The 15,439-nt window shown below is 35.9% G+C and overlaps 1 pseudogene; it reads left to right on the plus strand.

The window, feature by feature from the left end:
- Nucleotides 1-14,257: 14,257 nt before the first annotated feature.
- Nucleotides 14,258-15,139, plus strand: LOC103737222 (annotated as a pseudogene).
- The last annotated feature ends 300 nt before the right edge of the window (nt 15,140-15,439 follow it).

The raw sequence follows: 15,439 nt of genomic DNA on the forward strand, positions 1-15,439 counted from the left end.
AAGTTTGCTTTGGTAGGTTGAATTTGTCTTTGTGAAAGTTCTGCTTCCACACAATAATTCATATCTGTCTGGCAATAAAAGCAAATCCATCCCATCCAACATCCTCAAGAGTATTAATTCACTCCACCAACAGGTTGACTACAAAATCTTATATAAAAAGGTTTAATTCACAAAATTGTAAATACCAATTAAATCAGCTGCATAAGGTATGGGTGATATTCTGTGAATGATTTTTGCTGACGCAGAGTTCTTGTCCATCAGTGGAGCTGCAGACTACAAAGTTATAGGCCTAACATAAAACAATGGACAGATAGAGGACATGTGCTCCCTCTTTAAAAAAAAAAAATCAAGGAATGGCCCTAAGGAAGTTCAAAACATAGATCAGAAAACTTCTCTGAAGTAGACCTTGATTCATAAACTTTAAAGGCCATTTTCCTCTGTTCCAGGAATGTCCTTTGGCTTTGTCTCTATCACTATGGCTCTGCCTTTGAAATCTTTATTCATGACGGTTAGCATACACTCACAGCCACATAGTTCTACTGCTTTCCTCCCTCTCAAACCCAGAAATCTGGAAGCCTCTTTCATTTTGTCACATCCCTGTCCCTTTTAATCCAACCTGACAGTTTCTCCAGGCATAAAGTTTCCCACAAATTTCCTCTAGATAAGCCAGTCTCTTATCCTGACCTCTTTTGAGATGCACTGTATAATTGTGTGCACTTAATTTTCATATGACTGATAGTACATGAGATTGATTTATGGCAGCATCACTACAAAAGCATGAAAATGCATCATTGCTGTTGTTGGAACTGGAATTTCCTCCAAAGGCCAATGTTGAAGGCTTGGTTCCCAGCCTGTGGACTTACTGTGAGGAGATGGAACCCTTATGGTGAGAGATCTAGTACAAGAAACTTGTCATCAGTTCTTTTGAAGGGGCTCCTGGATCACTGAACCATTCATCTCTGTCTCTTTGCTTTTTCTTAACCAATAGTTGAATTGGTTTTCTGCCCTATGTTTCTATCTTGATGTACTGTGCTAACACCAGTCCAAATCCAGATAGCCAAGCTATTGTAGACTGAAACCTGGGAGCCTGGGAGCCAAAATAAATCATTCCTCCTTATAAGTGGGCTATTTCAGGTATTTTTTCACAGTGACAGTAGCTGACTAAAACCACCTTTCAGTGACATCATGGTGACTACTATCACATTAGGTAATAGCATTTTCAACTGATGATATTCTTGGGGGAATCACAATCATCATGATCCATCATTAAGAATTACATATATATATGGCTTTTCTAAGAAAAATTTCTATATCATATATAATATTCCTATATTGTTGAATGCATTATCATAATTATGTATAGTTCATGTGATAGGTTTTGATATTTTTCAGAAACTTGAAATCAATTACAACATATTTTTATTTCTTTGAATTAAGGACATATGATCATTCAAATAGTTTCACCTTATTAGTTAACACATCAAAGACATCAAGGGAAAAATCTGTACAGATTTTGAAATCTGCTGTAGTTTACGTGTGGCATTAACATGTGCACATGTGTATGTCCTTGATGTAGTTTTAAAATCTACTTAGTTTGCAGTGGCACACAACTTATTCATGGAAGTTTTCTGAGAGAATAGTTCAAGGAATCAAATCTTAGAAAGCTGAAGGCTTTAGAAAATGTGAAATGATCCCAGGAATTTGTATAGAGTTATAGGATTTCTATATATGGCCAGAGGATGGAACAAAAGAACATTGTGTTAACTTGTTTTACTATTATGATTATTTACCACAAATTAGCATGTTAACTACCCTTTGTTGGTTTTCTCCTATTGAGATAAAACTCTCACAGAAAGCAGCTTAGGGGAGGAAAGCGTTTATTTCATCTTAGAAGTTACAGTTGGTCATCAAGGGAAGCCAAGGCAGGAACTCAGGACAGGAGGCTGAAGCAAAAACCTGGAACAATGCTGCTTACTGCATTGTTTTCTCTTATCTGTGCTCAACCAGCATTCTCTTACAACCCAGGCACACCTGTCCAGGTAGCTCTTGCCACAGTGGACGGGCACTCTGACATCAATTAGCAATCAAGAAAATGCCCCACAGATCTTCCCACAGGCCCTTCTGACAGAAGTAATACCTCAACTGAAATTTACCCCTCTCAGGTGTCAAGTTAACAAACAAAATTAGCCATCACATTAAGACATCATAAATCATTTCTCATTCTGTGTTTAAGAAGTTGTGCTTGGCTCTTTGCACTGAGTCTCAAAAAGAAGATCAATGAGAAAGGCTGGAAAGGAATAATGACATCCAGGCTCCTTCAGGACATTTTCAGAGTTTAATGCCATTTTAGGACCAAAGACTTAATTTCCCGACTATCAGCAATGTCTTGTACTTGTGCTTCAGTGACCTTTACTCACAGGTCTGTGGCCTTTTCATCTTCAAACAAGGCTCTGAGACTTCAGATCTCTTTGCCTCCACTTAGGCCACATATCTCATATGAGCCTCATCTTTCAGAAAATGCTTTGTTCTTGAGATCTTATGTGATAAAAGGGGAAGCACTTGATTGGTCAGAACAATATACAAATTTCAAAATCTTGAACATTAGTTGCATCTGCATAGTCCTTTGAACATGCTTGTTCATGGAGTCTGGGGTCAAGGGTGTCATATTTCATTTAGTCATTTTGTTACCGCAGCTATAAATGTGAGTTTCAGAGAAGCAGCAATGGCCTCGGCATGGGACACTTTCAGTCACATTATTCTGTCCTGCTCTGATTCTTGCCTTGCTTTCTGGTGTACTCTCCTTACCAGAGTGCTTAACAATAGACTAAATGTCTATTCTTTAGACTTTGAAAATTCCTATATTCAGTTGTATTTCATAGATTTTATTAATGCTGTAAAGTATATGGTTAAACATAATGAATAATCCTTTACATAAACATTCCTGTGCCTCACAGTTCTAATTTGAAAATCCCATATTTAGAAAAATTCATATTTTCTTTTTTTATATATTTTATTTATTGTTTTTATTTTATGTGTATGCATGTATTGTCTGCATGTAGGTAAGTGCGCCCATGTCATACAATGTCCGTGGAGGACAGAAGAGGCTGTCGGATCCCCTGGAGCTGGAGTTATAGACAGTTGTTAGCTGCCATGTGGGTGCTGGGATTCAAACCTGGGTCTTCTGCAAGAACAACCAGTGTCCTTAACCACTGAGGCATCTCTCCAGTCCCCCCCCCAATCTCATATTTAGAAAAACGCATATTTTCAACAGCATAATTGCCATTCATTCTCATAGGTTTGCTCTTCTAAGACCTAAGAAAATTATTCTTATTCTTCTAATCATAGGCCAGGGTTCAAAAGTGAGTGGGAATCTTAAGCTTTCACATGAAATGATTTTTTGTCTCTGGATATGCTTTTAAGTTATCCCTGTTTTATATTAGAAAAATGTCAAGACTTGCAATTTTTCATGAATTTAGCCTTTGTTCTACGTTCGGACCTTTAAACACAGTGTTAGCTAAGCTTTATCATGCATTACAGAAGAATAAGCATACCAGAATAATTATAGGAGGAAAAAAGTGAGAGTCATAATTATATCACCCACCTTGTATTCTACTAGGCATGATTTTTTTTTTAATGAAACTGAAATAAATCTGCAGGAGACAAATTCCTAACAATTCTATTGTCAATACACAGGTTTAAAAATACTTATTGACACTGACAATAATTATGCCAGGAAAAAAAGTGATAACCTTTAAAATGTCAAGCTGTTTAAACTTTTTAAATTTAAAAACATACTATTTGTGAGGTCCTGTCATGAATAGTTAACTAATAAGAGTTCTACTAAAATGTGACAGCTGGCAGAGAAGCTTTAAGCCGGAACAGGAGCAAGGCTGCTTAGAACCCGGCAGCAATTATCTATGTTAAGTCATATAATGGTCCCCGCCATGTCATGTTCTCAGGAAGAACAGGAGGAGATTCTGTAATAAGACACGGGAAGTGAGGGCTGGAAGTCTTTAAATTTTTGCTGCTATTAATATGCGGTGGCAGGTTAGTAAGATAGATCGCCAAACCAGAATGATGAGTAGTTTAGACATTTTGCAGTGGACTTTCCAAACTGCCCTTATATTCAAGTTCCAAGAATCCTTGTCTAGTGTGGAAACTTCTCTGTGCTGAATCATACCTAGATATTTTCCTGGTTTTGTTTTTCCTCATCATTTTGAAGAGTTTGATATGTTGCATAAGTCAGTGCTGCTGAACCGAATTGAATGCCACCTGTCACTTCAGGAATCCATCTCCATGGAAAATAATGAAGCTGGAAAAAAAAGGAAGCCAAGCACGTTTGCTGCCACTCAGGTGTCAGGATGTTTATTTGTTTCTTTAGGCATATATTCAGATAATGGAAAGAAAACAGATTTTTCACTTATAATGTTCTTTAATAAAGAATTTGAATGAATGGAGGTCATTTTCCATTTACTTGTCAGATAATTCCAAAACAAAATTATTTCTTGATTCTTGGGCAGTTGAAAAACATTTTTTCTTCAAATCTTCCTATTTATGAAGATAAATAAGCTAAAATATGCTTGGAACAGTGAATTTGATGAGGAAATGAAAAAAATAATCCAACTTGCTTTCCCTGAGCTTGTGTTTTTAGGCCTGCAGTGTCAGATATGATAGCAAACTGACGCTGTTGAACCCCAAACACCTTTTATCATTTGCTTTAAAGGTGATAATATATAAATAAAAATATTATGCTGTGATTCTTGTCATGTGAGGAGAAAATCAGGCCTGAGTTTCATCTATTCTCAAAAATACTGTTTCTTACTGAAGGCCCCCCAAATGAGGCACTTAACTCACCCTGCCCGGAGCCGTCTCCTCATCCAGGAGCAGCTTTATGGGTTTGAGATCTAAGGGCACCAATAGGAACAGAGGAGCAAATGGAGTAGCAAGTTCTAGGCAGCATTGGTGCTTTCCTGGTAAATCACAGGCAGACTCACGGTGTCAGGGAACCTCCCCTCCAGAGGATACAGCCATGAAGACAACCCCGTCAGTGCCAGGTGTACATACAGGCCTTCTGTGCTGCTGCAGTTTCTCCTCAGCAGACTTTGGCTCTCCCACTGCAGGCTCACAATTCTTTTCCATTTCTCCAATGTGCCCAAATTGTTCTACTTTTAATTACAAGTCCTGCCCTTGTTAAATTCAAATTTCATTATTATTGTACTCAATTGTTCCTTATTTTCCTAGCACAGTGCTGTATTTCCCTTTTTCCTTCCCACTTCTCCGATGTTTCTAGACTCTGTCACAGTATATGTTTCTGTCTGATTATCTTACCTGATCTTTTAAATTTTGCTTATTTTTAAATCACAAATTAAATGAGGGTGAAAATTATTTAACAACTAGTGTACATTGTTATGGATCCTACCTTTGTCAATTCTTTTGCTATGAGTGTCATAGAGTCAGTTTATGTTTTTCAATAACTAAAATTAATTGAGTCAAAGTCTTGCTTTGTGGCCCAGTCTAGCATGGAGACCCTGTCTTCAGGCTCCTGAGTGTGGGGTTACAAGACTTCTGTCTTGTCTTGGTTATAGATTATGTGAGCCTGAACGTCATCTGAGATTTCAGGAGGAACAGAAGTAGTATATATATTTACTTAGGTTAATTTGTGTCAGGTCTGTATTTCATAACCACATTCTAGAGACAATAGGTTCTCTGACTGAAGTAATAGCTTAGAAATAAATTAAAAGAAATTTTGAAAATAGTCCTAAGTGTTATTTTTGTCATATTAGAATCTTCAAATATGAGGAAGGGGCCCTTCAGCATGTAGGAGAAGAGGAGAGGGAAATGGGCTTAATATAAGCAAAGTACAAAGGTGTCCATGTATAAAATGTCATACTTATTTTGTATGTCCATCAAAATCTTATATAAATAAAGTAATGAACACAAAAGTTCATTGTCGATCATAAGACATTGAGCTACGTATCTATCTACATCCATTTATATCATAGTTTGGATTAGGACATGTCTTCTAATCTCAGGTGTCATTTATTACCTGTGAAACTCCAGCACTTACATTTTTGTAAATTTCATACACTATTATTTGATCATACGAGACTCCCTCCCTTATCTGTGCCCCTCAATGCTCTCTCATCAGACGTCATGTAGTCTGTCATATATATTAAGGCCTAATGGGTCAAATTTGTGTCCTCAAATGTCTTTTGGGTTGTATTCATCCAATGGAGTCTGGTTAACTTACACAGTGTATGCACTTAAAGGAAACAAACTCTCTTCTCCCAGTAGTCATCAGTTGTTATCATAGTGTGCCATCATAGTTCCTTCCTCATGCAACAGATATTGGTAAAGCCAGAAAACCAAAACTGGTCAACCAGTAGAGAATAATAGGCTACATAGTGTTTATCCATAAATAGGACACCTATATCAAACTTCTGCACCCAAGGCTAAGGAGGATTTGTAAAGATTGCAAAAGCCAGAGGTTGTTGATGACCACAAGAAAACAGTTTTCCAGACAGCTTGGAAGTTTTTTGTATGAACCTACAGCAACAGTAACAGCATGCACAAGACACATACACGCTCAAGCCAGACAATATCCCAGCATAGATGTGTGGAGGTGGGGAAGAAGCCCAAACCGTGGTTTAATATATTTCATGGTATAGTATAAGTTTAATAAGAACTCTACATTCAATATCTAATCCTACATGCAGCTTGAGATACAGACATAATCATCTCTCTCTAAATGACCCTAAGGCCTATATGTACTTCTGAAAAGAATGTTTTATCAAATGTTTCCAACACTTTTCCATTTGAGCACAAGTTAAGGGTACTTTTTGGTCCCAATCTGTTGTTGAAATCATGTGACTGTGCCCTATGCATTACTAATTGCTTTGTCAAATTGCAAAATCCTCATTTCATGAGAGAGTAGCTGCTCTTCAGTTTTCTACATCAGTGACAGAAGTGAGTAGAGCTTCAGTTTATGCCCACCTTTCCCAGTAATCCTCCATGGCTAGGTGGAAAAAAATAAACATTTATTGTTCTTAGTCACTAAGATGAGGAGATGCTTGCTACTGGAGTAGAATTTAGTCCAACTGAGTGATTAATATGCCTGGAACATTTTCATAGCAACACAAGTTCTTCCATGAATATTCATATTTGAACAGTCCTCTAATATCAGAGGTTTTTCTCATAATCTGGCATCTTATTTAACTCCTTACATACAAGTATTGCATGAAATAAATCTAAGAAAACACAATAGGGTATTGTCAAAAGGTACAAAATGAATCTGTAACACTCATTACTGTAAATACTACTGTCAAGGTGTATGTTAGCTTAATAGGGACAATAAATAATTAGAACATTAATGGTAAACATAGTAAGATATACACTAGAAGCCCCATCCTCCCAAATCACAAGTTTGACTTTAAAGATTAGATTTATATAACCAATTGACAGTTCTTAAAAGTGATTTCTAGATGTCAGTTTTCCCAAAGGGCCAGGTTGTTTTCATGTCTGTTTCAGGGACAATGGTAATTTTTATACTTAGTTGAATTTTTGTACATGTTGTCAACCTCAAGCAATGATAGCTACCCATCATCACGTATGGCTTGGAAGACTCCTTCCACCAAGATTGTTCCTGGAATTATTCTAACTCAAAGTGGAATAAATCATAATCAAAACCACTAACATTAAAACCTTGTGTTGTAAACAAACTATAACTGAACAAAGTTCAAATTTCAAGCATTAATGCATTCACTGTGGAATTGGGCCAGATTGTCTTCAGAACATCAAGTCACTCTTTGGGGTAAGGCTATAGTGTATATATCCAAGGGCTTCTCTTATCCAGTGTTAATTTAAAATGATTCTAAGCTGCTGTTAAACCATAATCACGTTCAATAAATGAAATTAATTGTGGCATAATTTTTTAAAAGAATATGAAATTCTCCAAACCTTGGATAACTAGCTTGATAAAATGGAAGAAAAGGAAAAAATAAAACCATCACTTATTGTCTGGGTTAACTGGTGAATATACTGCCAAAATTAATTTAGCAGAAATACAATTTTGACTTTGCAAAGTTTAAATAATAACTTCAAAGCATGTGATAAGGATTTTGAAAGGCTTTTTGGGCAAAGTCATTGCTGAACCTCTTTTACAGAAGATTTACATTTGCAATAAGCCAAATTATCAGAAGACAGAGAGCAGGCCTAGGCTGTGTGGCCAGAGAAATTAGCTGCAAACATGTAAACATTAAGCTGGGCATGGTGGTGCACGCCTTTAATCCCAGCACTAGGGAGGCACAGGCAAGTGGATCTCTGTGAGTTCAAGGCCAACCTGGTCTACATAGTGAGTTCCAGGCCAGCTGGGGCTATAGGGAAACTCTGTCTCAAGACAAAAAAAAAAAGAAGAAATGCTTAAAAACGCAATACTCAGGGCTTGAGAGATGGCTCAGAGGTTAAGAGTACTGACTGCTCTTGCAGAGGACCTGGGTTAGATTCCCAGCACCCACATGGTGGCTACAAACCATCCTTAACTCCAGTTCCAGGGGAATCTGAAACCTTCTTCTGACCTCTGCGGCATTGCACTACATGGGTACACCCACATACATTCAGGCAATACAGTCATACACATAAAATAAAAATAAAAAATAAAATAATTTTTTTAAAACGCAATACTCAAAAAGAACCTCAGGATTCAATTGGAATCTTATTACAGTAATTCCTTATACTTTGTTGCAGTTCTGCACTTGAATTTCAAATAAATATCATCTTATCTTTTGTCTATAAATATTAAATTGACTATGGCTACATTGCTAAGAACCTCTAAAGTTATAAATACATGAATACAATTTACAATAAAACCATACCAAAGATTTTCACTTTCTATGTGTAATATAAAAATGATAGCTACTGGGTCAATTCATCAGTAATAATAATAAACAACCAAACACTACAGAAGAATAATCTTCTAAAGATTGTGTCTTATTTAGCTTACAGAAATAATTCAAGGTATAGCTTGTTTTCTCCATTCAGTTGTAGTCATTGTCTTTTTTTCTTTTTTTTATGACAGGGTTTCTTTTCCTGCTGCCCTAGATAGCCTAGAACTTACTACGTAGTTCTCATAGAGAGCTGACTGCTTCTGCCTCCTAAATGCTGAGATTAAAAGCATACCTCACAGCATCCAGCAGGTCTAGTCAGTTTTCAATATTACACAGTCTAATAGAAAATGCTTTCTGACAATTCTTAAAGTAAATATAGTTCACAGTGAACTTCTACTCAAGATTATTTGTTATCTGTTTAACCATTTGAAAAAAAGTAACTTTTGACAATTCATATGTATAAAATGATATTTTAATTTTATAAAAATTATTTGATCACACAGAGCCATAAATTATTAACTTAAATATTATATACATTTTTTTATTTTTATAAATATCCAAAAATTGTGTATTTCTCTGTAATGTTATAATTGATCACCTAGAGTATGGAATATCTAGTCAAGTAGGGCTTCCTAATAATATAACAATGTCAGTTATATATATCAACTAATTGGGTCTATTTGCTATGGTCCTATGGTGTAATGTAAGTGCTGTCAGTACATTTTTATTAGATATAATCTTGAAAGCAGATGTTAAAGAACATTTTGCAACTACTGAAATTTTAAAGTCATTTTGTACATAGCATATTCTTTCTAGGAAACAAATAGACCTAATCAGCAAAATTCTTCATGTCTACCACAATTGAATCCCTTAATTTTGTTGAAGTTTGAAGAAGAAAATGACAGATTCCATTTTATATAAGGTATACATTCATGTTAAAGAGCAGAAAGACCACTCAAACCTATTTCAACATAGTGAGGTTTCAGAGGATTTTAAGCCTTCTGTTGCTGTGTCAGGTAAGGGTGTATGTGAGGGAGATGGCATGCTGTTCTAGTCATATAAACTATGGTCTGATTGACTTCCTCAGAATTATGCACTGTTCTAGCCTTTCACAGATGATGAATTATTGGAGCTTTATGAATGACAATGGGGCACATATATTTAATTTTCACATTCATTAAGTTCTGTAAAAAGGAATTTATTACTTCTCTTCTCTAAGCCAAGAATTTTGAAATACAGCCACTTTAGTGCTTGAGAATGAATTTTGATTGACAGTATTCAGGTATGACAATAACACATAAATTTGTGGAGGATAGACACATAGCCAACATTGAATAATACTATGTATTTTTATTATAGTAAAAGTATTATTTCAAAAGTAATATTTAAATAAAATCTTCCAAGAAGTATTTTCTTTGATAAATCAGCTCATTAAATCCATAGCATTCAAAATTTGTTTCAAAATGCTTTTAATATTAGTTGAATTCTAGCTTCATTTCAGAGACCAAATTAACAAAAACCTCAAATATTTCAGTAATTAAATAACAGCTTGTTGCATATTTTCTCTGTTTAACACTTCTCCACAGCAGAAGTTTACTGTGTATGAACAAAAATTAAATGTGAATGACTAAAGACCTATCAGTTTTCTGATATTTGTTTGCCATTTGAATTTAATTAATCCATCATAAAGGTCTCTCCTCTTCCAATTCTACTGACAGAAAACCAAGTAGCTGTCAATGGAGTTCATGTTACTAAAGCCATGTGAATTATTTTTATTTTCTTAAGTGAAGAAAAAGGAACACAAATGAAAAACAGCTGTCAGGCATAATTCAATTCATTATAATTTAATGCAAAATACAGAGGTATAATCTGGTGAATTATTAATTCCACCAAAAATAGAAGCTCAGTCATGACGATTTCCCTCAGTTCCTGGCAGCACACAGGAACCTACATGAAGCTACAAAATGGCAGTGCAATTCTATGTGTCAATCAGTTGCCACCTTGACACCGGGAAGGCTTAGGAATGTTATAGTCATAGGCTATAACATCAACAGAGGATTTCATCTCAGCATCCCAAACAAAATTACTGTATGAAACAGGAGAAATCATATATTTAAATATTGTAATTTAATGAATGTATTTAATTAATCATAAAGAATGGTCTGTCCACTGGCCTTCAGCTAATCTGGACAATAAAGTAATTCCTAAGTGAATAATTGATTTCCCGGAGGAGGCTAATAACACTGAGAAGGAATATACCCTCCCATTCTTCTAATATACCGTAACTCTGAAGATTGAGACAATGTTGTGTACAGTTTTACTTTTATTCTCCTAACTCCTTTCTTTCAGTAATTTTTCTTTTTTAATAACTGAAAAATATGACACATTTATATATGGCTTCCCTTAACTTGACCTTAGTCTATATTTTGGATTCTTCTAAACTTCTCATCCTAGGTGCATTGTATAAAACTTAGCTACAAATTTTTCCTACAGTTTTCTCCTGTGACCTCTGAATAGTTCCCCACCTTGCTCCTTACCCCTGACCCATCACATAAGCAACACACAAGCACATTTTAAATTTTATTTCTTACTTCTTGTTATTCTTGAAATTTCAATTTTTTAAGTAAGTCTTGGTTTTTGTGTATTACCTAAATTCCCTCTGTTCCCTACAAGGAGAATAAATTGCCTATCATATATTTATAACCTCTCTGAACTTTGCATCATTTTCTATTTTAAATATGCAGCAGCAGGATTCTTTGATGGGAATCAATGCTTCTCATTGCAGTCTGGGTCCCAGAAAGCCTCATGACATCTCTGTTTTGACTCAATTCAGTATTGGTGCCTTGTGTGCTATAGATGCTGAACTTAGTTGAATATATACGTGAAAGAATTTTACTACTCTCTGAGCTCAGATTAATAATGATATAAAATCATTGTTTCTATTTTTCATATAATTAATGGTCTATAAGATTATACCTTTGTGTATTGTATTGAAAGGGCATGGCTTTCTGGTCAACTATGTCAACATTAAAGTTAACACAAATATTCTCACTTAACCATGAAGCAACTCACAGACACATATAAAGAATAAACACTATTCACTTGTAATGAGTTTTGTGGGGATTTCATTCAGCTTATTGTTTTTTGAGGTGTGTATATGTGTATGCATGTGCATGTGTTTGTGTGTGTGGGGGGGTGTAGCTCAGGATTTATGTGGAGGCCAGAGGATGATATCAAGTGTCCTGCTCTATCACTGTCCTCCCTACTCCTTCTGACTGAACCAGGCGCTAACTAGGCTGGCAACCACGAAGCCTCAGCTATCCTGTCTCTCCATACCCCTTTAACACACTGGGATCACGGGTGTGCATGGCCATGCCTGGCGTTTTACATGGTTTCTGGGATTTGAACTCAGGTCCTCATATTTACACATCGAGTGCTTTTATCCACTGAACCACCTCCCCAGCCCAATTTGCCACTTCTTTATGAATATTCTAATTGCTTCCTGCATACAGGGTTCTCATCTCAACAGCTCTGCTCCCCGTCATTCTCTTCTCCCTCATTTATCATTGATTCTACTACTTTAAATAAGTTATACAATAAAAACTTGGTTTATAACATTAAAAAATACCTCATTTCTCACAAACAAAAAAGGCATAATGCATTCAAACTGTGGTTTTCATTAGTATTTTTGGTACTGTAGAGACAAAGAAATAAACATACTTTACTGGAAGCTCATTTATGATGATTGTTCTGAAGGTTGGAAGGGGCAGGAGAAAAAGAGAGGCAAGAGGAGAAGGGCAGGGGCACAAGGACAGAGGAGGGAGCATTTCACAGGCAGCTGCTTAATACTCTCTGGTTTGATTTGTTGTTATTGATTGATGAGAAATAATTTGTGACAATCATCAAACAGACTGCAGAGAAATTAGGAGGTCTGTTTTGAAGATGTGTTGAGAAAATTTTAGACCTATAATGATATGGAAATATTGAGTCTTGTTGTTTATTTGAACTATTTTTCATTTTATTCAATTTTGGATATTCAAGAGATGCACTGAAACTAACGATAAAATTAAATCACATATCCAGAAAGAATATTGCATTAATTTAAATTTTTACTTATCCTTTTTTAAAAAAAAATCTATCACATCAATTTCCATATGGGCTTAGAATTTGTAATATATACCATAATTAAGTAATCTGCTTCTCATATAATAAAATACTATTTAAAAGATCATGAAATTTATAATAGCATCTCTATCAGAGTAATTTTCCCACAAAAAGCAGAAAGATTGTCCTCAGGATCATTTTAGTCAGTAGAAAATGAGAAAATTAAAAGTGCAATTATCTTTCCTTACTTCAAATTAAACCACCATAGGTATAAAACTGTCAATTGACAAATAATTTACCTCAAGAATTACATTTTGGAGCACTTGAAATACCTAGCACCCTTAAATTTGATTTAAACATTGTCAAAAAGCGAAAAAAAAAAAGTGAATCATTTTTCTTTCAAAAGATGTGATTCTTTTCTTTACAATGCACAGACCAAAGTATGTTTTCCAAATCTACACATTTATTTAATATGGTAACATTATTGTAGTTAGCAGTTTAACAATAATGAAATATGTGAGTTAGGAGATACAGTTGATTTCCTCTATCCCATCAAGTGTGAATTTGTGGGTCAGCAGTTCCTTTATAATCTTTGCCTTCTGTACGAACAACTTACCCTTGGATGGCAATTTTAATGCTTTCTTTCAGCATGCTGTACCTAAGTTTTTAGATTCATAAAGATTCACTCAGATGTGTCTTTTTTTCCAAAATCTTAGAGCAGCTGTGTGTGTGTGTGTGTGTTCATATCTACATGTAAGGTTTGTGCAAATCTCAGTCACACTCCACTCAATTTGTGATATTGTATACCTCACCTTCACACTTAGGTCATAACTATGGGCTCACATTTTTCCTTCCCATTTGAAATACGTATTTTCTCAAATTGTTGACTTCATCTTTTCTTTTATAATACCCAGCGAACATTGGAGAAAATACATAATGAATCCATGTTTTTCATCACTATGGGTTCATGTTTAAGGGAAGGAAATTCTTCTCTTTTTTTTTCCTATTCTAGGTGTTGTTTGACGTTAATTCAAATTGCGTCATGAAAAATAGCCTATCTAGTAAATAAGAAAAGCAGTTTTGAGTTAGCATGTCATTTGTTATAAGGATATCAACATTTGGAAGATTTTTTTATAAACTCCATTTATATTTGTTGTTCAGTGGTAAAGCTTAGTCCTGTTCTTTGTCTTTTATCACTTATAGAATGCTTCCCATGTCATTTTCACTCTTAAAAATATCAAAAAAAAAATATCGTCTCAACCAAGAGAGTATTCACATTCAAGAACTGAACATTTTCCTCCTTTGTCAAGATGAATGGAAAGCAGACATTGGGTGTTTATAGTGAAGAAAGGCAGTACTTCATCCCGCACTTCTCCCAGGTTGTCAAGGTGCTGACTGAGGATGAGCAATGATATCCACAGACAGACTATGCCATTACCCAACTCAAGGAATTCCTAGAGTTCATTCTCATTGAGGACAAGTACAACTGGTATATGACTACACTGAAAACATTCTCGGAGATGGCGGGACCAAAGAAACAGGATGCTAATAGTTTCCAGTGACCCTTGATTGTGGGGTGAACTGTCGACAATCCCCAAGCTTTCTTCCTGTGACAGATGACATCATGGATTCTTCCCTCACCTACAGAGGAAGATCTGCTGGTAGCAAAAGCCAGGCATTAGTTTGGATGTCATCGGTGATGCCATGGTTTGGAAGCCTGTATCTACCACCTGCTGAAGTTCCACTGCCAGAAGCTGCCCTGTCACCTGGACTTGATGAAGCTCTTTCTGCAGAATTCCTAACAAACTGAGATTAGACAGACCCTGGACCTCACCACAGCACCTCAGGACCATGTGGATCTTGGTTGACACACTGAATACAGGTACTAATGTATTGTCAAGTAACAAAGAGTTTTTGTCGCTGCTGCCACATACAAGGCAGGTACTAACAGTAATGAGGCGCATAACAAGGCCATGAAAATCACTATGGAGATGGGTAAATCTTTCAGGTCTCACCTCCATCTACATGGGGACCTCATTGTGACTTCCCAGTCAGTTGGCACTGATATCCAGGACAATAAATGAAGCTGGCTTGTGGTTCAGTGTCTGAACAAACTACTCTGCATCAGAACCACATCCAGAGGAGAATTATAGGCAGAAAAAACCAAAAATGTGGCACAAGTGAATGCAGTGTCTGAGGGGAGTGATCTGCCACCCGTGTACCTGAAGTATGAGGAAGACAGTCACAGACGCCGTTCATGACCCTGCACAATATGTTGCACCCTTGCACCCAGCCTTCTTCTTGGAGGAATAAAAATGATCTGAAAGTGGAGAAAATGACCCAGAGATTGCAAGAACCAAGGAACAACAGCTCTTGATAAATTACTGTGCAACATTAAAAATATTAACATATAAAGAACATTTAGGTCATTGAATCTTCAACCATGGAAAATA

The sequence above is a fragment of the Nannospalax galili genome, unplaced genomic scaffold (genome assembly GCF_000622305.1).
Source record: "Nannospalax galili isolate Female #2095 unplaced genomic scaffold, S.galili_v1.0 scaffold370, whole genome shotgun sequence".
NCBI classification, from domain to species: Eukaryota; Metazoa; Chordata; class Mammalia; order Rodentia; family Spalacidae; genus Nannospalax; species Nannospalax galili.